The 17750-nt window shown below is 44.5% G+C and overlaps 1 protein-coding gene across 1 annotated transcript in view; it reads left to right on the top strand.

Moving 5' to 3' along the window:
- LOC115230069 (gastrula zinc finger protein XlCGF49.1-like) overlaps positions 1 to 17750 on the top strand; it is a 39040-nt gene that overhangs the window by 903 nt on the left and 20387 nt on the right. The window lies entirely within an intron of this gene.

The following is a 17750-nucleotide window of genomic DNA, read 5'->3' as shown; positions in this document are numbered from 1 at the left end:
GAACTTCATGCAAATATGAAACACGATTCGTCCGATATCCCAAACTGTCGCCACAACTTCCGTTTTACTCGCATCCACATGTTTTCCACATTTTCTGTGGACGTGTTGATCATGAGGATCTGATATATAATCACATAAACTGAAGCGTTTGACCCGGTCATAAAAACAACAAAAAAACTAGTGTAATATGTGTAAAACAACTTCCTCTAAACGAATATGACTAAAAAAAATGCGCTCTCGCGAAAGAGGGGTGGGGGAAAGGCCTCGAAAAATTTACATTTTCAGTCCATGACCTTTAAACTATAATGTTTAATTTCACTTGTTGTTATAGGGAGAAGGGAAGGGGGTGTTTGTTTTTTTTTCAAAAATTAAATTTTACAATTTTTTTTTCAGAATCATAATCTCCATATTTTTCTTCGTATTTTGTCAAAAAAAAATTTCTTTAAAAAATGGAAATTTAAGATATTTTGAAATGCAGTTTTTGGGGGTTTTTTGCAGATTCCGAATCTCTGCACTCGATATAGTGAGTTCCTATAAAAATTAATTTTTTTTTAAATCCGTAAGTGGTGACAGTCCATTGTCTTTACCTCTGCCTCAATTTCTATGGGATTACTTCCCAACAAAACATTCCCCAATCCACAACTGTAGTTTGATTACTAACTGAAGACTCATGCATAATATCATCTTGAGACATATATTATGCCTAACAATAAACAAAATGATATTGAACAAAGAAATATGACTTCTCTCAAAAAATGAACTGTAACAAACAGATTTGGTCTTTTTACAATGCTTGCAGTGCCACAATTTTCCATCAATGACACCACATGTCCCTTTGCTTCTTTTACTACTTATCTCCCCCATAATTTTTATTTACTTTTTCAATATAACCACGTGGAAGACCAGCAGGCCCGCAATTCATTTTCCCTGAAATTGAAATCCTCAATCTTCCAATGTCACCCAATTAGCTGAATTAGTTTATGTTTACAATATTACCCGGAAACGAAAGAAAAAAAATAGTGCAACGGGTGTAAAAAGAAGTGTATGAAACGAATATGAAAACAAAGATGCATGCAAAGCAACAGGGGGGGGGGACTTTGGAAAATTCACAAGATCCCGATAACTTTTAGGAAGATGGTATTTTTAATTTTTATGAAATTTTATGTAGGGTTCACAACATGGTAGAGCTGACCATGTATGGACCAAAGGAAAGCATGGACATGCAGTCTACAAGAAACTCTCAGAATCTTTCCACCTTGAACTTCCATAAGGCAAACTGGAAACAAATTGAGAAAGAGATCCTCAAACAAAACTGGCCTGAATGTCTCTCCTCACCAGACATCGACATGAAACTTCAACAATTCATGTCTGTAATGCAAGCCATATGCTACAAATGTGTCCCAGAGAGAGGAAAATTCTAATGAGACGGCGTACAAAAGTTTCAAATCGCCTAAACAAACAGATTGAAAGCAGTGAAAAGTCCCGCCTAAAAATAAAACTGTTGGAAATTGAAAAATGTCTGCAACTCTTCCATGAAAAAGAAAGAGCAGACAAAGAAGCCTGGGCTATAGACAACATAAAATCTAACTCCAGAGCTTTCTACAGGTATGCCAAAGAAACAGCACTGTAGGATAGGGCCACTCCTTGAATTGGATGGCACACTCACAGGAAATCCAATGAGGATAAGTGAAATACTAAATGCGCAATTCAAGAGTATTTTCAAGTCAGCAATCCAACTGACTTCTTTACCACTGCAGATAAACAAATCAGAGGCAGCGATGATTGATTACATCAATATAAAGGAAGACGATGTAATAAAGGCTATAGATGAAATGAAAACAAACTCAGCTACTGGCCCCGATGGATTCTCAGCAATCCTTCTAAAAGTATGTAAGCGAGTCCTAGCAAGACCACTGCAGTCACTCTTTCAGAACCTCCTTGCAACTGGCAAATCATCATCATCATCGCTTAACGTCCGCTTTCCATGCTAGCATGAGTTGGACGATTTGACTGAGGTCTGGCGAACCTGATGGCTGCACAAGACTCGCCCTTCCTAATGCCAACCACTCCGAGAGTGTAGTGGGTGCTTTTACGTGCCACCGGCACGAGGGCCAGTCAGGTGGTACTGGCAACGGCCACGCTCAAATGGTGCTTTTTAAGAAAACTGAAGGAGGGTAAAATATGCCCTATTCATAAAGGAGGTAGCAGAGTGGAGGCCATGAACTACAGCCCTATCTCTCTGACCTCACACATCAGCAAGGTCATGGAACGAATAGTCAGAAGGAAACTAATCACCTTCCTTGAAGAAAATGACTTGCTGCCTGACACCCAACATGGTTTCCGACCAGGAAGAAGCTGCTTAACTCAGCTCCTACAACACTATGACTGGGTGCTGAAACAACTGCTCAACCACTCAAATGTAGAAGTGATATATCTCGACTTTGCAAAGGCCTTTGATAAAGTCGATCATGGAATGATATGTCACAAACTGCATGATCTTGGCATAGTTGGAAAATTGGGAGAATGGCTTCATGACTTTCCGAAGGATAGAAGTCAGGTGGTAATAGCCACCCTAACACTTCCATTAACATGCAAATAGTGAGCGGTGTTCTGCAGGGCACTGTTTTGGGACCACTACTGTTCATAATGGCCCTCTCAGACATGCCCTCAGCCACGCAGGGAGCCACGATCACATGTTATGCAGATGATACAAAAGTCTCACAGGTAATACAGAACCCTGAGGACACTAAACACCTGCAATGTGAGCTGGACGAAATAAACAAGTGGGCTAAAAACAATAGCATGCAGTTCAATGCTGAAAAGTTTCAAGCTTTATGCTATCAGCATGCAAAACTAAATGCAATACCCAATGAATACACTGGACCCGGAGGAATAGCAATCCCAGAGGCACAATCAGTGCGTGACCTGGGTATTCACATGAGTGATGACGCGACCTTTCATGTACATGTTGCTAAACTGACAGTGAAATGCAGACGGCTGGCTGGATGGATTCTTAGAACCTTTAGAACAAGAAACCATGATGGTCCTCTGGAAGACACTTGTCCTAAGTCACTTTGACTATTGCTCTCAGCTATGGTCACCATCCAGTGTCAAATTAATCTCAGAACTTGAGGCAATCCAACGAAGAAGCATATAAGCTATTGGGAAAGACTCTATTCCTTAGAGCGTGGGCGAGAAAGATATGCCATATTATACATCTGGAAGATCCTAGAAGGACTTGTCCCAAACTTTGGCATCGAGAGTTACACAAATACTAGAACTGGGCGCCACTGCATAGTGCCAAGGGCTCCAAATTTGCCATCAAGATATAGGACAAGATACTGTGGTAGCCTCAGCTTCAGAGGCCCACAACTCTTCAATATCCTCTCGAAGAACCTGAGAGACCTGCATGGGGTGGATGTAAGTCCCAAACTTTGGCATCGAGAGTTACACAAATACTAGAACCGGGCACCACTGCATAGTGCCAAGGACTCCAAATTTGCCATCAAGATGTAGGACAAGATACTGTGATAGCCTGGGCTTCAGAGGCCCACAGCTCTTCAATATCCTCCCGAAGAACCTAAGAGACCTGCAAGGGGTGGATGCAGATGTCTTTAAAATGAAACTGGATCTCTTCTTGTCAGGTATCCCAGATCAACCAACTTTACGGCAGGAGGTGCAGATGAGGGCAGCTGCACCGAACTCTCTCATGCACCAAATGGCATTTGCTAAAAAGCATTCGTGAAGTAAAACCATGTAGCAACACCAAATGGCGGTGCCACAGCATGGCCACAGCTCGTGAGCTGAAACTAGATGGAAAAAACAAATAGGTAACCTTTCTAATGGCATACATTATGGTTATAAAGAAATCTGTAGGGAAACTCTTTTCCAAGGGAGTGGGAAGAGGACTTTCGGAAAATTCACAAGATCCGATTTTTTTCTTTGTAACTTTGAGGAAAATGGATATCATCATCATCATCATCATCATCATTTAGCGTCCGTTTTCCATGCTAGCATGGGTTGGACGGTTCAACTGGGGTCTGGGGAGCCCGAAGGCTGCACCAGGCCAGTCAGATCTGGCAGTGTTTCTACAGCTGGATGCCCTTCCTAACGCCAACCACTCCGAGAGTGTAGTGGGTGATTTTATGTGCCACCGACACAGGTGCCAGACGAGGCTGGCGAACGGCCACGCTCGGATGGTGTTTTTATGTGCCACCGACACAGGTGCCAGACGAGGCTGGCAGACGGCCACGCTCGGATGGTGTTTTTATGTGCCACCGACACAGGTGCCAGATGAGGCTGGCAGGTGGCAGACGGCCACGCTCGGATGGTGTTTTTATGTGCCACCGACACAGGTGCCAGATGAGGCTGGCGGACGGCCACGATCGGATGGTGTTTGTTACGTCCCCAAAGCACGGAGGCCAGTCTATGCGGTACTGGCTACGGCCACGTTCGGATGATTTCCTTGTGTGCCACCGGCACTGGTACCACAAAGATACAAATTCCATTTATGTTCATCTATTTTGATTGTTTTGATTTGATTTGATTTTCACTTGCCTCAACAGGTCTTCACAAGTGTCACAAGAAGGAAGGTATGCACAGGTGGACTGTCTACGTCGCCGGGTCTTCGGATGGTGTCTTTATGTGCCACCGACACAGGTGCCAGATGTGGCTGGCGAACGGCCACGATCGGATGGTTTTCTGTGTGCCACCGGTACTGGAACCACAAAGATACAAATTCCATTGATGTTCATCTATTTTGATTTGGTTTGATTTTCACTTGCCTCAACAGGTCTTCACAAGTGTCACGCGTGTCACACACTTGCCTCAACAGGTCTCCACAAGTGTCACACACTTGCCTCTGCCTCAACAGGTCTTCACAAGTGTCACACACTTGCCTCTGCCTCAACAGGTCTTCACAAGTGTCATAAGAGGGAAGGTATGCACAGGTGGACTGACTACGTCGCGGGTCTTTGGATGGTGTTTTTATGTGCCACCGACACAGGTGCCAGGTGAGGCTGGCGAACGGCCACGATCAGATGGTGTTTGTTGTGCCCACAGCACGGAGGCCAGTCGATGCGGTACCAGCTACGGCCACGTTCGGATGGTTTTCTTGTGTGCCACCGGTACTGGAACCACAAAGATACAAATTCCATTGATATTCATCTATTTTGATTTGGTTTGATTTTCACTTGCCTCAACAGGTCTTCACAAGGGTCACACACTTGCCTCAACAGGTCTCCACAAGTGTCACACACTTGCCTCTGCCTCAACAGGTCTTCACAAGTGTCACACACTTGCCTCAACAGGTCTTCACAAGTGTCATAAGAGGGAAGGTATGCACAGGTGGACTGACTACGTTGCCGGGTCTTCGGATGGTGTTTTTATGTGCCACCACCGGCACAGGTGCCAGATGAGGCTGGCGAACGGCCACGATCGGATGGTGTTTGTTGTGCCCACAGCACGGAGGCCAGTCGATGCGGTACTGGTTACGGCCACGTTTGGGTGGTTTTCTTGTGTGCCACCGGCACTGGTACCACAAAGAATACAATTCCACTGATGTTCATCTATTTTGATTTGTTTTGATTTGATTTGATTTTCACTTGCCTCAACAGGTCTTCATAAGTGTCACAAGAAGGAAGGTATGCACAGGACTGACTACGTCCCAGGTCGGGGCCACGGGTTATGGCCTGACTAGTCTTGCCGGGTCTTCTCATGCACAGCATACTTCCATAGGTCTCGGTCTCTAGACATTTCCTTAGTGAGACCTAAAGTTCGAAGGTCGTGCTTCACCACCTCGTCCCAGGTTTTCCTGGGTCTACCTCTTCCACAGGTTCCCTCCACTGCTAGGGTGTAGCACTTTTGCACACAACTATCTTCAGCCTTTCTTGTCACATGACCATACCAGCGCAGCCGTCTCTCTTGCACGCCACAACTGACGCTTCTTAGGTTCAGCTTTTCTCTCAAGAACTTACACTCTGACGATTATGAACACTGACATTACACATCCATCGGAGCATACTGGCTTCATTTCTTGCGAGCTTACGCATATCCTCAGCAGTCACGGCCCATGTTTCACTGCCATGTAGCATGGCTGTACGTACACATGCATCATACAGTCTGCCTTTTACTCTGAGCGAGAGGCCTTTTGTCACCAGCAGGGGTAAGAGCTCTCTAAACTTTGCCCAGGCTATTCTTACTCTAGCAGTTACACTTTCAGCACACCCACCCCCGCTACTGACTTGGTCTCCTAGGTAGCGGAAGCTATCAACTACTTCTAGTTTGTCTCCCTGGAACGTGGCAGAAGTTGGTCTCTGCATATTTCCAGTGTTTATTGCTCCTGAGCATTTGCCACAGACAAAAACTATTTTCCTAGTTAGCCTTCCTTTGACATTGCTGCACCTCTTATGTGTCCATAGCTTACACTTGGTGCATCTTATAGAGTTTCTACCTACACCTTTTTTACAGATCGAGCAGGGCCCTTTTAATGAAATTTGGTGATCTTTCAGTATCTGGTGATTAAAGAAGGAAATAAAAATTAAAAGGTAAATAACAACAAGGGAGCAATAAATAAGTCAACTTACTGTTAAACAACGAAGACATTGGCTGTGGCCACCAAAAAGTGAACAAAAGTCTTTTTCTTTGATACAGAATTCCTCAGTATAAATTTGTGTAAATATGAAACGGGTAAATTCTGACATTTCAAATTGATGTAATTTTCTTTTTACACTCATCCATATATTCTCCACATTTTGCATATGGACATCCTTATTTGTTGGATCTACAGAGTTCTCCTGATGCACAATTAATTTGTGACTGTATACTGTCATTTAGGCATCCAATATTGCTATAGGATCGCTAGCCATCACTTACTATGTGATTCCCTTGGAGAATCCAGCATTGAATCAGATCAGAGAAAGTCTGTTCAGTACGATCAAGCACTTCAACTAGGAAGCATTTTTTGGAAATCCTTTCAATGCCACTGAAAACCCAATTTTTATTTACGTCTTTAATCACCAGATACTGAAAGATTACCTGAAATTTTATATAAATATCTTTCAAACGGCATACCTTTCTATTCACACTCAAAATATTGTGCGTTTGTGGCGAAGCCTGAAAGTGTATTGTTTGACTCGGAATGAGACCTAGCTACTTCAAACAATATGTCAGTCGGTTACTTATCATACAGGCCATCTCACCGCTGACCTTTTGGAGTCTGCAAGACTATACCCATGTTCCTGATGACACAGAAGAATGTAGACCAGTTCTTAATGTCCTTCACCAATAACTCCTTACCACATTTTTTATACTGTGAGATATGCTAAAAACAACAGCTAAATCTCCCTTATCTTTTTTCTATAGTGAAACCAAATTCAACACTATATTTATGAATTTGTTTCTCTCACCATGATACCTTTTTGAAAACCTTTTTCTATTACTCAAAAACACAAAAAAAAAATGCTGAATCTAAGTACCTTTCAAACTTTTTTCCATTACATTCAAGCAAAAAAATCATCTAAGTCCTCTCCCCCACCCCACCCCATTGCTTTGCACACATTTTTGTTTTCATATTCATTTCATACACATTTTTCTTACATCTGTTGCATTATTTTTTTATTTTTTGTTTCCATTTCTGAGTAATATTGTAAACATTAACCTTCGAATCACAAGACAAGATTCTTCACCGGTTGGCACAGCATCAACTAATTATGAATTTATACACGTGTAAAAATTGTAATTTGCTATGTTACCTTGCTACAGTATTTGTTGTTTAAGTTAACTTATCTATGTCTCTTTACAAGTTATCTCCCCCTTAATTTTTATTTACTTTTTAAATTTCCCTAAACTGAACAATTACCTAAATATCGTAATATACATGATATCTTTGATAGTTTATTTTCGACATACTTCCATGCATATTATGATATTTAGCCTTAATGTGAATGATATGGGAGGTCATTGTATGCCTGCCAGCAGTCTGTCACAATTTTAGTTCCTGGAAGCACATGCCTGGTAATTATAGGCAATAACATAGCTACACTTTTGTCTTGGACAGGAACTAAATCGCATTTTAGACGACTGCATTCGATCATTCCAAGAACCCAGTGGCCTTGCCTATAACGATTGCGATGATACTTCTTGTGCATGAACTTGGATTCATCAATCTCCACAACAACATCTTGCCCTCCAAGTTGCACAAAATTGTCAATGCACACCACATGGCACAAACATCGTGGAAGTAATTGTACCAGTTAAAAATTACTTCTGATGCAATTCCCACTTGCCTCATTACAACACAGTTTGCAATCCATCTCGGTTCAGTAATACATCAAATTTAACAGGAGCGTTAACGATAGATGGGCACCCATAAAAAATTAATCCTGTCTTATGCTGCAATATCAATGACAAAACAGAACACCTCCAAATTCTTCCTTTGGATACTCTATACCACAGTGAAAGGAACATAGGCTGGTTACAATGCACAGAAGAATTGTAGATCAATCCTACATATGTCACGAATTGGATCGTTATTTCTTGTTGCAATCGTTACTCCTTGCTATTTCTTTTCCAAGCTTAGGGCAAAGTCTGCCATCTTCATCCATTTCTGGCTGTCACCGCCTCACCTATTTCACTCCCCTCTTATACTTCATCATCATCATCATTTAATGTCTGTTTTCCATGCTGGCATGGGTTGGATGGTTTGATTGAGGTCTGGAGAGCCAGTGGCTGCACCAGGCACCAATCTGATTTGGCAATGTTTCTACAGCTGGATGCTCTTCCTAATGCCATCCATCTGAGAGTGTAGTGAGTGCCTTTTACATGCTACTGGCACAGGAGCTAGTCAAGCAGGCCTGGCAACAATCACGTTCGGATGGTGCTTTTTATGTGCCACCAGCACGGTAGCTAGTCAGGCAGCCCTGGCATCAACCACATTTGGATGGTGTTTTTTAACACAGATGTATATATCTATTTGTGTTTGTCTCCCACTACTGCTTGACAACCAGTGTTGGTGTGTGTCCCCATAACTTAGCAGTTTGGCAAAACTGACCAACAGAATAAGTACTAACCTTTAAAAAATAAGTATTGGAATTGATAAATTAAACTAAAAATTCAAGGTATTGCCCCAGCAAGGCCACAGTTTAATGACTAAGACAAGTAAAAAAAAAGTGTGTGTGTGTGTGTGTACGAGGTTTGATCAATAAGTATCTGGACTGTTGCCATAGTAACAAAGCTAAAGTATACAGAGTGATGCCACTTGGCACAGATGGACCTTGAACTCTGCTGTGCAAGTGCACTAAGTTTTAACGTTCTAGCTTACTTCCACTGTTCACAGCACTGCTTGGAAGGAAGGTGTGTGGCGTGTGATTGTCTCATTGACCATGGTAGAGAAAGTTGTCATGGTGATAACTGCTCAGAGGGCTGCGCAAAGTTGCAGAAAGTGTATGGAGAAGTGTGTATGAACCACACAAGTGTACGAGTAGTTCAGATGTTTCCAAGATGGCTGAAAAATGTTGATATTGACAAACCTTCTGGTAGACCTGCAACCAGCAAAACTGAGAAAAAACATCGCAGATATATCTACAGCAGTGATGGGGAAATTGTTGAATCACCATCTTTGAGTTATCAGAGGATTGCTTTCCTCCTGGCTATAACACACGAACTACGAACCGCAGGATGATGAATAATATCAGCTAAGTCATATTTAAGTTCACGACCTGTCCCTCTTTCATTGTTTTTGCAAGTATTATTATCACCATCAAGCCTTATTATTGTGTCCCCCATATATTATCATTATCCTTCGTCTCAAATGCTAGCTGAAGCATATAAACTTTCGCTCACAAAAACTTATTCACACGACCGCAAAAAAAAAAAAAAAAAAACATCTCGTCTCAAATCTGGTCTTTCTGTCGCTTAATTCTCTAACCCATCTTTCCCAACTTACACTCATAGAAAATTATGCACACGACCGCAAACCTTTCCATCTCAAATCTTGCCTTTCTTACTGCCGCCTAAATCTCGTCTTCTCCCAGTGCGCAGTGCGCCCGCCCTCCCCACCAGTACCGGAAGTCCTTATCTCACCTTGCCTTCCTTTGCTTTTCTTCCATGAACACCTAAAGGCCTTAAACCAATACCACCCCTTCTATATATGGTGGTGACCATACGGCGCAAAAACATGTTAGTGCAGTGTAACAGGTTGAACTTAAGTTCATTGCTTTGCTTATGAATTCTGCCAAATGCGAGTTTTCTCTTCTCTTTTCAGGTACATGACGGCACTGCTCTCCCCGCCCTGGGCCTCTCGGGTCAATTCCTTCCACCCCCTCAGGGTGGGCACCCTCAACGCTGGCACACTGAAAGGTAGGTCTGGCGAGATAGTCGAGATGCTTGAACGGAGACGTGTTGACGTATGTTGTATGCAAGAAATAAGGTGGAGAGGAGGATCTGCTAGGTTCTCACAGGCAAGGAACACAGGTACAAGATTTTCTGGGCAGGGAACACTGACGGGGTTGGTGGCGTGGGTATACTTATCGCTGAGAAATGGATAGATAGAGTAATTGAGGTAATCAGAGTAAGTGACAGAATACTTAAGATTAGAATAGTGCTTCATAATAGATTAGCAACCATTATATCAGCCTATGCCCCTCAGCCAGGGCTACCCGATGGACAGAAAGACAGTTTCTATGACACCCTACTGCAGACCACCTCATTGACGAACGACAGGGACCTTCTCTTTGTGGCTGGTGATTTCAATGGGCATTTGGACGACATGCTGGGGGCTTCCATGGCGTGCATGGAGGCTACGGTTATGGTTCCCGCAACGAGGAGGGAACCAGCTGCTGGAGTTCTGCGATCGAATAGTCTTATGATCTGCAACACTAACTTCAGGAAACCACAAGCCACCTGGTCACCTACCGATCGGGCCGGCACACTAGCCAAATCGACTACATCCTCGCCAGAAAAAGGGAAAGATGGCTGCTTATAAATGCCAAAACCTTCCCAGGCGAAGAATGCACCCCCAACATAGACTGGTAGTTAGTGACTTTAGGATCAGGACTAAGAGGGCGACTAGAAGACGACCACATGGAGAAGAAGGGTCTGGAAGCTTAAAGACCCTGCGAATGGACAGATTTAGAGATATGTTACTTGAAGCCTTTGACGAAGTGGAAGGGGGTATAGCTACACATGGGGTAGAAGACAACTGGACGTTTCTGAGGGACAACCTGCTGAAAGCCGCTGACCAGATCTGTGGCTGGTGCAAAGTCCCCTTAAGACCCAAAAACATGGTGGTGGAACAATATTGTTGATAGGGCTATATTGACAAAGAAACAGGCTTGGAAGGCCTGGAAGAACGGTGGTAGCAGGGAAGTGTATCAGACTGCCAGAAGGGAAGCTAGGAGACAGGTCTATCTAGCCAGAGGGGAAGCAGATAAAAGAAAATTTGCCAATGTCCTGCGCCGTGAGGATGAAAGACTTGAGGTATTTCGTGTTGCAAGACAGTGTGTGAGAGAGAATCGAGATGTGGTAGGAGAGAAATGTGTTCGCATGGAGGATGGTTCACTTGCGCTAAATGAGGATGCAAAGAGAGAAGCTTGGAGACGCCACTATGAAAGGTTGCTGAATGAGGAAAATGAATGGGATAAAGAGAGTCTGCCGAATGTTGACCCAACAGAGGGACCAGCTATCCAAGTTGATAGTTCCGTGGTAGCTAAGGCAATTAGAAGCATGAAGACAAGGAAAGCCCCAGGCCCATCAGGATTTACTGCAGAGATGCTCAAAATATCTGGTAGTGTCGGCTATAGCATAGTCACCCGTATAGTTAACCAGGTGATACACGAAGGAGTCATACCCAATGACTGGTGTAGCAGCATATAGTCAACTGCTACAAAGGTAAAGGCGATGCCCTAGATACAATAACTACAGGGGCATCAAGCTGTTGGATCAGGTAATGAAGGTTACGGAGAGGGTTATAGCCCAGTTAATTAGAGAGAGAGTTAGCTTAGATGATATGCAGTTTGGGTTCGTGCCAGGGAAAAGTACTACTGATGCTATATTCCTGGTAAGACAGCTGCAGGAGAAATACCTAGCCAAAGGTAAGCCCTTGTACCTGGCTTTTGTTGACTTAGAGAAAGCCTTTGACAGGGTCCCCCGATCCCTTATCTGGTGGTCAATGAGGAAACTAGGGATAGATGAATGGTTAGTGAGAGCTGTGCGAGCCATGTACAGAGACGCAGCTAGTAAGGTGAGGGTTGGCAACGAGTACAGTGAAGAATTCCGGTAGAGGTTGGGGTCCACCAAGGTTCAGTCCTCAGCCCCCTCCTATTTATCATAGTCCCCCAGGCAATAACGGAAGAATTTAAGACAGGATGCCCCTGGGAGCTCCTATATGCTGATGACCTTGCTCTAATTGCTGAGTCACTATCAGAACTGGAGGAGAAGTTTCAGGTGTGGAAACAAGGATTAGAATCGAAGGGCCTTAGAATCAACCTAGCCAAAACCAAGTCCTAATAAGTAGGAAGGTGGACCAACCACAAACGACTTCAGGTAGATGGCCCTGCTCGATCTGTAAAAAAGGTAGGTAGAAACTCTATAAGGTGCACCAAGTGTAAGCTATGGACACATAAGAGGTGCAGCAATGTCAAAGGAAGGCTAACTAAGAAAATAGTTTTTGTCTGTGGCAGATGCTCAGGAGAAATAAACACTGGAAATGTGCAGAGACCAACTTCTACCACGTTCCAGGGAGACAAACTAGAAGTAGTTGATAGCTTCCGCTACCTAGGAGACCAAGTCAGTAGCGGGGGTGGGTGTGCTGAAAGTGTAACTGCTAGAGTAAGAATAGCCTGGGCAAAGTTTAGAGAGCTCTTACCCCTGCTGGTGACAAAAGGCCTCTCGCTAAGAGTAAAAGGCAGACTATATGATGCGTGTGTACGTACAGCCATGCTACATGGTAGTGAAACATGGGCCGTGACAGCTGAGGATATGCGTAAGCTTGCAAGAAATGAAGCCAGTATGCTCCGATGGATGTGTAATGTCAGTGTTCATAATCGTCAGAGTGTAAGTACTTTGAGAGAAAAGTTGAACCTAAGAAGTGTCAGTTGTGGTGTGCAAGAGAGACGGCTGCGCTGGTATGGTCATGTGACGAGAATGGCTGAAGATAGTTGTGTGCAAAAGTGCTACACCCTAGCAGTTGAGGGAACCTGTGGAAGAGGTAGACCCAGGAAAACCTGGGACGAGGTGGTGAAGCATGACCTTCGAACTTTAGGTCTCACCAAGGAAATGACTGAAGACCGAGTCCTATGGAAGTGTGCTGTGCATGAGAGGACCCGGCAGGACTAGTCAGGCCATATCCCGTGGCCCCTACCTGGGACGTAGTCGATCCACCTGTGCATACCTTCCTTCTTGTGACACTTGTGAAGACCTGCTGAGGCAAGTGAAAATCAATCAAAATAGATGAACATCAATGGAATTTGTATCTTTGTGGTACCAGTGCCTGTGGCACACAAGAAAACCATCCGAACGTGGCCGTAGCCAGTACCGCATCGACTGGCCTCCATGCTGTGGGAACATGGTGGCACATAAAAACACCATCCGAAGACCCGGCAAGACTAGTCAGGTCATAACCCGTGGGCCCTACCTGGGACGTAGTCAGTTCACCTGTGCATACCTTCCTTCTTGTGACACTTGTGAAGACCTGTTGAGGCAAGTGAAAATCAAAACAAATCAAAATAGATGAACATCAATGGAATTTGTATCCTTGTGGTACCAGTGCCGGTGGCACACAAGAATCCATCCGAACGTGGCCGTAGTCAGTACCGCTTGTGGTACCAGACAAGAATCCATCCGAACGTGGCCGTAGTCAGTACCGCTTGTGGTACCAGTGCCGGTGGCACACAAGAATCCATCCGAACGTGGCCGTAGTCAGTACCGCATCACTCGCCATCGTGCTGTGGGCACATAACAAACACCATCCGGTCGTGGCCGTTCGCCAGCCTCATCTAGCACCTGTGTCGGTGGCACATAAAAAGTAGTCAGTACCGCTTGTGGTACCAGTGCCGGTGGCACACAAGAATCCATCCGAACATGGCCGTAGTCAGTACCGCATCACTGGCCATCGTGCTGTGGGCACATAACAAACACCATCCGGTCGTGGCCGTTCGCCAGCCTCATCTAGCACCTGTGTCGGTGGCACATAAAAACACCTTCCGAAGACCCGGCAAGACTAGTCAGGCCATAAACCATGGCCCCTACCTGGGACGTAGTCAGTCCACCTGTGCATACCTTCCTCCTTGTGATACTTGTGAAGGCCTGTTGAGGCAAGTGAAAATCAAATCAAATCAAAACAAATCAAAATAGATGAACATCAATGGAATTTGTATCTTTGTGGTACCAGTGCCGGTGGCACACAAGAGAAAACCATCCGAAAGTGGCCGTAGCCAGTACCGCATCGACTGGCCTCCGTGCTGTGGGCACATGACAAACACCATCCGATCGTGGCCGTTCGCCAGCCTCATCTAGCACCTGTGTCGGTGGCACATAAAAACACCATCCGAAGACCCGGCAAGACTAGTCAGGCCCTAACCCATGGCCCCTACCTGGGACGTAGTCAGTCCACCTGTGCATACCTTCCTTCTTGTGACACTTGTGAAGACCTGTTGAGGCAAGTGAAAATCAAATCAAAACAAATCAAAATAGATGAACATCAATGGAATCTGTATCTTTGTGGTACCAGTGCCGGTGGCACACAAGAGAACCATCCGAACGTGGCCGTAGCCAGTTCCGTCCATCGACCGGCCTCCGGCCTCCGTGTGGGCACGTAACAAACACCATCCGATCATGGCCGTTCGCCAGCCTCATCTGGCACCTGTGTCGGTGGCACATAAAAACACCTTCCGAAGACCCGGCAAGACTAGTCAGTCCACCTGTGCATACCTTCCTTCTTGTGACACTTGTGAAGACCGGTTGAGGCAAGTGAAAATCAAATCAAATCAAAATAGACAAAATAGATGAACATCAATGGAATTTGTATATTGTGGTACCAGTGCCTGTGGCACACAAGAATCCATCAGTGCCGTTAGTCAGTGCGGTGGGCACATGACAAACACCATCCGATCGTGGCCGTTCGCCAGCCTCATCTAGCACCTGTGTCGGTGGCACATAAAAACACCATCCGAAGACCCGGCAAGACTAGTCAGGCCATAACCCATGGCCCCTACCTGGGACGTAGTCAGTCCACCTGTGCATACCTTCCTTCTTGTGACACTTGTGAAGACCTGTTGAGGCAAGTGAAAATCAAAACAATCAAAATAGATGAACATCAATGGAATTTGTATCTTTGTGGTACCAGTGCCGGTGGCACGTGGCACATAAGAAAACCATCCGAACGTGGCCGTAGCCAGTACCGCATCGACTGGCCTCCGTGCTGTGGGCACGTAACAAGCACCATCCGATCGTGGCCGTTTGCCAGCCTCATCTGGCACCTGTGTCGGTGGCACATAAAAACACCATCCGAGCGTGACCGTCTGCCAGCCTCGTCTGGCACCTGTGTCGGTGGCACATAAAAAACACCATCCGAGCGTGGCCGTCTGCCAGCCTCGTCTGGCACCTGTGTCGGTGGCACATAAAATCACCCACTACACTCTTGGAGTGGTTGGCGTTAGGAAGGGCATCCAGCTGTAGAAACACTGCCAGATCTGACTGGACTGGTGCAGCTTTCGGGCTTCCCAGACCCCAGTTGAACCGTCCAACCCATGCTAGCATGGAAAGCGGACGTTAAATGATGATGATGATGATGATGCAGATTAGTTATGGTTCAGTTCAGTCCATTATCACTGAAGATTTGGGTATGAGACGTCTATCTGTCAAGTTTGTACCAAAACTGATTTCAGCTGACCAAAAAGACACTTGGGTTTCAGTTGCACAAGATCTCTTTGATTCTGCTGAGAATGATGGAAACTTTTGAAAACTTTGCATTAGCCTCTGAGCAGGTATCACCAAGCTTTTGGCAAAATTTGATGCAGATTCTCTGTCATGGTCAATGCAACCATCACACACCATACACCCTCCTTCCAAGCACTGCTGCAAACAGTGGAAGTGAGTTAGAATGTTAAAACTTAGTGCACTTGCACAGCAGAGTGTAAGGTCAATCTGTGCCATGTAGCTTCACTCAGCGAACCTCAGCTTCGTTACTGTGGCAACAGTCCAGATACTTATTGATCAGACCATGTATATATATATATATATATATATATATATATTTTCTTTTACTTGTTTCAGTTGACTGTGGCCATGCTGGAGCATCGCCTGTAGTCAAACAAATCGAGCCCAAGACCCATTCTTTGCAAACCTAGCACTCACTCTATTGGTCTCCTAATTTACGGGGATAAAAACGCTCCAACATCGGCTGTCAAGCGATGGGGGGGGGGGCAAACGCGCACGCGCACACACACATACACACATATATATATAGGTGCAGGAGTGGCTGTGTGGAAAGTAGCTTGTTTACCAACCACATGGTTCCGGGTTCACTCCCACTGCATGGCACCTTGGGCAAATGTCTTCTACTATAGCATCAGGCCGACCAATCCCTTGTGAGTGGATTCGGTAGATGGAAACTAAAAGAAGCCCATCATAAATATATATATGTGTGTGTGTGTGTGTCTGTGTTTGTCGCTCCACCATTGCTTGACAACCGGTGTTGATGTGTTTACGTTCCCGCAACTTAGTAGTTTGTCAAAAGAACCAATAGAACAAGTCTTGGGGTCGATCTACCCGATTAAAGGCAGTGCTCAAGCATGGCTACAGTCAAATGACTGCCATAGCTTATTATGTGTGTTTGACTGTTTGAGGACACTCAAAATATGCACTGCTAAGCTAAGAATTTCTTTTGTTTTTAATTGCCTCATTCGTTCAAACTCATCTATTCTCTAAAATAATTCTTTCTTGTTTGTTCTAACCCTTAAAATGACCTTTCATGAAGTAAATTCCAAATTTGCAATCTCTCCCTCAAAAATAATAATAATCCCTTCCCTTGTTTCTTGACTACATATTTCGTACCGTTCACTAAAATAATTTCCTTCCTGTTTGTACCTCTTATTTCTTATTGCAATGGCTACTCACTGCTATTTCTCTTTTATGCTTAGGGCAAAGTCTACCATCTTCGTCCATTTCTGGTTGTCACCTCCTCACCTGTTTCACCGCCCCCTCAGACTTGTGTTAGTTTATCCTATGTGATTGGCCGTTGAGGACACTCGAAATATGCACAGCCTAATGATTTCTCTTGTTTTTAATCGCCTCATTCGTTCAAACTCACATATTCTCTAAAATAATTCTTGATCTAATCCTACAATGACTAACCATGTTTCTTGGCTACACACTTTTCTCTAAAATCATTCTTTCTTGTTTGCTCTACTCCCCTTAAAATGACCGTTTGTGTCAGTGGTAGCACCCACCATTTTCCACCCCCACCACCAATACCGGAAATTTCTTTCTCTTACTGGACATCCAGTTGCCCTTCCCCTCTCTTTTCTTATATTGGTAATCTTGCCACCCTCTCCTTTCTCCCCTGTCATCTCTGGACTAAATAAACCAGATAGCAACCCACTTACCCTCTTTTTTTTTTCATATTTATATCTGCAGCATCAGTAATGCTAACACCCACAATGCTCATAACGCTTATATTCACAATGCCCCAAACACTTTCATATACAAGCTTCCTCACTCCCACCCCCACCCCCAGTAGAGGCAACAACATTATC

This window comes from Octopus sinensis, unplaced genomic scaffold (genome assembly GCF_006345805.1).
Source record: "Octopus sinensis unplaced genomic scaffold, ASM634580v1 Contig14345, whole genome shotgun sequence".
In the NCBI taxonomy this organism is placed as follows: domain Eukaryota; kingdom Metazoa; phylum Mollusca; class Cephalopoda; order Octopoda; family Octopodidae; genus Octopus; species Octopus sinensis.
Note: the sequence above shows the minus strand (reverse complement) of the source record. Positions and strands in the feature narration are given on the sequence as shown.